This window comes from Pavona decussata, unplaced genomic scaffold (assembly GCF_977016875.1).
Source record: "Pavona decussata unplaced genomic scaffold, jaPavDecu1.1 SCAFFOLD_3641, whole genome shotgun sequence".
NCBI lineage: Eukaryota > Metazoa > Cnidaria > Anthozoa > Scleractinia > Agariciidae > Pavona > Pavona decussata.
The window spans coordinates 10,001-15,000 of NW_028146452.1; the positions used below are offsets into that span (position 1 = coordinate 10,001).

The 5,000-nt window shown below is 46.2% G+C and overlaps 2 non-coding genes and 1 pseudogene across 2 annotated transcripts; all 3 read left to right on the forward strand.

Annotated features, from left to right (window-relative positions):
* The first annotated feature begins 2,138 nt into the window (after positions 1-2,138).
* On the forward strand, positions 2,139-3,939 carry LOC146446316 (small subunit ribosomal RNA). The gene has a single exon (XR_014862789.1). It is a non-coding gene; the product is annotated as a small subunit ribosomal RNA (ribosomal RNA).
* Positions 3,940-4,139: 200 nt separating this feature from the next.
* On the forward strand, positions 4,140-4,293 carry LOC146446317 (5.8S ribosomal RNA). Its single transcript, XR_014862787.1, has one exon. It is a non-coding gene; the product is annotated as a 5.8S ribosomal RNA (ribosomal RNA).
* A 197-nt stretch (positions 4,294-4,490) lies between these two features.
* The window catches only part of LOC146446318 (large subunit ribosomal RNA), a pseudogene marked incomplete at its 3' end in the record, with an annotated part of 2,929 nt that continues 2,419 nt past the window's right edge, over positions 4,491-5,000 (forward strand).

Below are 5,000 nucleotides of genomic sequence, written 5' to 3' on the forward strand. Positions count from 1 at the left end.
GATATTTGGAGAGGTTTTTCGGGTGTTTAGAGGCTATTTATGCTATGTAACGAGTATTTGCTTATATACTTGCTTATATACTTAGGTCAACAATTTATAGCAAAAATGTGTTCCAGCCAAGTTCTTTTAGACGCTCTTTCGAATGGCAACATTCCCGATTGAAAATGGCGACCTACCAAAATCCGCACTTTGCTTCCCCGTCCATATAGAGGTGAGTATTTGACTTTGCTTCCGTCAGAGTCAAGGAAACACATTGAAAATGGAATCAGCATACAAGAAAACCTAGTTTGGGATAGGTTTTGTGCCTTCCGTGGTATTATAACCATAGAACTGCTCCTGAGGGGGGTAGGGTAGGCCCACCAAAAAGTGCACTTCTGGTTAGGTCGCTAATTTCTAAAATAAATGTGTCCCAACCAAGTTTTTTTGGACGCTCTTTCGAATGGCAACATTCCTGATTGAAAATGCCGACCTACCAAAATCCGCACTTTGCTTCCCCGTCCATATAGGGGTGAGTATTTGGCTTTGCTTTCGTCAGAGTCAAGGAAACACATTGAAAATGGAATCAGCATACAAGAAAACCTAGTTTGGGATAGGTTTTGTGCCTTCCGTGGTATTATAACCATAGAACTGCTCCTGAGGGGGGTAGGGTAGGCCCACCAAAAAGTGCACTTCTGGTTAGGTCGCTAATTTCTAAAATAAATGTGTCCCAACCAAGTTTTTTTGGACGCTCTTTCGAATGGCAACATTCCTGATTGAAAATGCCGACCTACCAAAATCCGCACTTTGCTTCCCCGTCCATATAGGGGTGAGTATTTGGCTTTGCCTTTGTCAGACTCAAGTAAAAGCATTTAAAATGGAGTCAGCATACAAGAAAACCTAGATTGGGATAGTTTTTCTGCCTACCGTGGGATCATAACCATAGAACTGCCCCTGAGGGAGGTAGGGTTAGGGTTAGCGTTAGGGTTAACGTTGGGGTTAGGATTGAAGACAGAAGATTGGTGATGTCAGGAGGACCTTCTTAAAACAAACAGAAATACACTTATTAGGGGACTAGGGCCAGTGGACTCAGAAATGTCTTTCGTAGCAGTCTCCTATAAGAGTATTTTTCTCTGATTTAGGTGACTCCTCCTCACACCACCATTTTTCTTAGTCGAAAGACCTCTTCACAGCACGACTTTCCTGATGGATTTCTATGTAACTGCTCGTGCTGAGAGGTGTGTCGAAAGTTGATCATGTTCCCGTAAAATCTGAGGTCTCCACTGTCTAGCGAGGTACTTACAGTGAATATAGTGAATTTTTCAAAAATTGGAGAATTCTGACTTTTGCGATGAATTTTAATGTAATTGGTCGTGCTGAGAGGCGTGTTAAAATTTGAACATGTTCCCGTAAAATCTGAGGTGAGAATTAGTGAGGTACTTACAGTGCGTATAGTGACAAATCTTTAAAAGCGTGAAATTATGGGATGTTGTGGCTTCAATGGGTTTTTAAGATGTCACCAGTCATTTGGCATGACTTACAAACGATTTGGCTGGTTGTGGGTTCGATTTTCAAAATTTCATTTTTTTCGCGTTTTTATTTTCTGTCTACCATATCATGCAGTCTCCTTATTAGCGTTTGGGGGTTATAGTGTGGGCAGGTTGGTCGCAAAGGTTCCGAGAGGAGCTGGCTAGTAAACCCTGTCCCTTATGTTCCACGGCGGCAAGGCGGAGAAATAGAGGGCAGAATTGACTAACGGGCAAGGAAAGTTGGGCTTGTAGCTTTCCTTTCGAAGGAGGGAAAAGATGATGCCCGAAAGCATTGTCACTGTAGTGGCAGGCAGAGTGTAGATGGAAGTTGTGTACGCTAGCCTTTGGCTAATGATAGAGACAAAAGAGCAGGAGGATATTTTCCTTCGCAGAAGCACTTTTCTTGCCTTCCTTCAGCTCGCTTGGCGAGTCTGACAGGTATGCCTGAACTGTGCACGGGTCCAGTTGTGAGAAAGACGTGGCAAACAAGACGGGGTTTCCCTTGACCGAGGGACCGTGTGGTCCGTTTGGCTCATGGGTTCCCCCCGTGGAGGCAAAATCTAAGAAAGCTTGCTCTCCCTCTGCGGAGGGGGGCCGCTTAGCAAGGAACTTCTGTTCCCTGCGGTGGATAGTTACCTGGTTGATCCTGCCAGTAGTCATATGCTTGTCTCAAAGATTAAGCCATGCATGTCTAAGTATAAGCACTTGTACTGTGAAACTGCGAATGGCTCATTAAATCAGTTATCGTTTATTTGATTGTACCATTACTACTTGGATAACCGTAGTAATTCTAGAGCTAATACATGCGAAAAGTCCCGACTTCTGGAAGGGATGTATTTATTAGATTAAAAACCAATGCGGGTTCTGCCCGGTCATTTGGTGATTCATAGTAACTGATCGAATCGCACGGCCTTGCGCTGGCGATGTTTCATTCAAATTTCTGCCCTATCAACTGTCGATGGTAAGGTAGTGGCTTACCATGGTTGCAACGGGTGACGGAGAATTAGGGTTCGATTCCGGAGAGGGAGCCTGAGAAACGGCTACCACATCCAAGGAAGGCAGCAGGCGCGCAAATTACCCAATCCTGACTCAGGGAGGTAGTGACAAGAAATAACAATACAGGGCTTTTACAAGTCTTGTAATTGGAATGAGTACAACTTAAATCCTTTAACGAGGATCCATTGGAGGACAAGTCTGGTGCCAGCACCCGCGGTAATTCCAGCTCCAATAGCGTATATTAAAGTTGTTGCAGTTAAAAAGCTCGTAGTTGGATTTCGGGATGGCTCGGCCGGTCTGCCGCAAGGTATGTTACTGGCCGGGCTGTTCTTCCTCGCAAAGACTGGGTGTGCTCTTAACTGAGTGTGCTCAGGATCTGCGACGTTTACTTTGAAAAAATTAGAGTGTTCAAAGCAAGCCAGCGCTTGAATACGTAAGCATGGAATAATGGAATAGGACTTTGGTTCTATTTTGTTGGTTTCTGGAACCGAAGTAATGATTAAGAGAGACAATTGGGGGCATTCGTATTTCGTTGTCAGAGGTGAAATTCTTGGATTTACGAAAGACGAACTACTGCGAAAGCATTTGCCAAGAGTGTTTTCATTAATCAAGAACGAAAGTTAGAGGATCGAAGACGATCAGATACCGTCCTAGTTCTAACCATAAACGATGCCAACTAGGGATCAGAGGGTGTTATTGGATGACCCCTTTGGCACCTTATGGGAAACCAAAGTTTTTGGGTTCCGGGGGAAGTATGGTTGCAAAGCTGAAACTTAAAGGAATTGACGGAAGGGCACCACCAGGAGTGGAGCCTGCGGCTTAATTTGACTCAACACGGGGAACTCACCAGGTCCAGACATAGTGAGGATTGACAGATTGAGAGCTCTTTCTTGATTCTATGGGTGGTGGTGCATGGCCGTTCTTAGTTGGTGGAGTGATTTGTCTGGTTAATTTCCGTTAACGAACGAGACCTTAACCTGCTAAATAGTTACGCGAATCCCGATTCGCGGTTAACTTCTTAGAGGGACTGTTGGTATGCAACCAAAGTCAGGAAGGCAATAACAGGTCTGTGATGCCCTTAGATGTTCTGGGCCGCACGCGCGCTACACTGACGATGTCAAAGAGTATCTCCTTCACCGAGAGGTGTGGGTAATCTTCTAAACATCGTCGTGCTGGGGATAGATCATTGCAATTATTGATCTTGAACGAGGAATTCCTAGTAAGCGCGAGTCATCAGCTCGCGTTGATTACGTCCCTGCCCTTTGTACACACCGCCCGTCGCTACTACCGATTGAATGGTTTAGTGAGGCCTCCTGACTGGCGCCGATACTCTGGCAACAGAGCGCCGGATGCCGGAAAGTTGGTCAAACTTGATCATTTAGAGGAAGTAAAAGTCGTAACAAAGGTTTCCGTAGGTGAACCTGCGGAAGGATCATTACCGATGAAACAATCCAAAACGAGTCTTTGAGACTTGTTTACCGTGTGAACTGTACGCAATCTTTTAGGGGTCGGTCTCTGTGCCGTTAAATGGTCGTCCGTCGCTTGGCGTGCGTTCGGTCAGCCCCGACTTTATGTTTTTACAAACTTTGTTTATTCAGTCTGAGAACCAATAGTGTTGGAAAAACAAAAAAGAGAGACAACTTTTAACGGTGGATCTCTTGGCTCACGCATCGATGAAGAACGCAGCCAGCTGCGATAAGTAGTGTGAATTGCAGAATTCAGTGAATCATCGAATCTTTGAACGCAAATGGCGCTCTTGGGTTCTCCCAGGAGCATGTCTGCCTGAGTGTCGGATATCATCCAACGCACTTGAGTGTGCGGCATTGAGGCGTCACGGCACACTTATGCCGCCGTGTCCCTTGAAAAGCAGAGAGACTCGCATCGTGCGTTGTTCTGCACCCCCATGCGAAGGCTAAAAATCCATTTGGTCCTTGGCTGGGTGAGTGTCCGGAGCGCGCGCGGAGTCCCACGACAAAAACATAACTATCTGGACCTCAGGTCAGGCAAGGCTACCCGCTGAATTTAAGCATATTAATAAGCGGAGGAAAAGAAACTAACAAGGATTCCCCCAGTAACGGCGAGTGAAGCGGGAAGAGCTCAAATTTGAAATCTCCGAGGCCTGAACGCTTCGGCGAGTTGTAGTTGCGAGAAGCACTTTCTCGGCGGACCGACCATGCCTAAGTTGCTTGGAACAGCACGTCGCAGAGGGTGACAACCCCGTCTGTGGCGCGGACGGCCGCTCACGATGTGCTTTCGAAGAGTCGGGTTGTTTGGGAATGCAGCCCAAAACGGGTGGTAAACTCCATCTAAAGCTAAATACTGGCGTGAGACCGATAGCGAACAAGTACCGTGAGGGAAAGATGAAAAGAACTTTGAAAAGAGAGTTAAAAAGTACGTGAAACCGTTGGAAGGGAAACGAATGGACTCAGCAATGCGCCGTTTGAGATTCAGCCGGCGGGTAGTGCGGCCGGGGTTTGCGGATCTGAATGGACCGCGGTC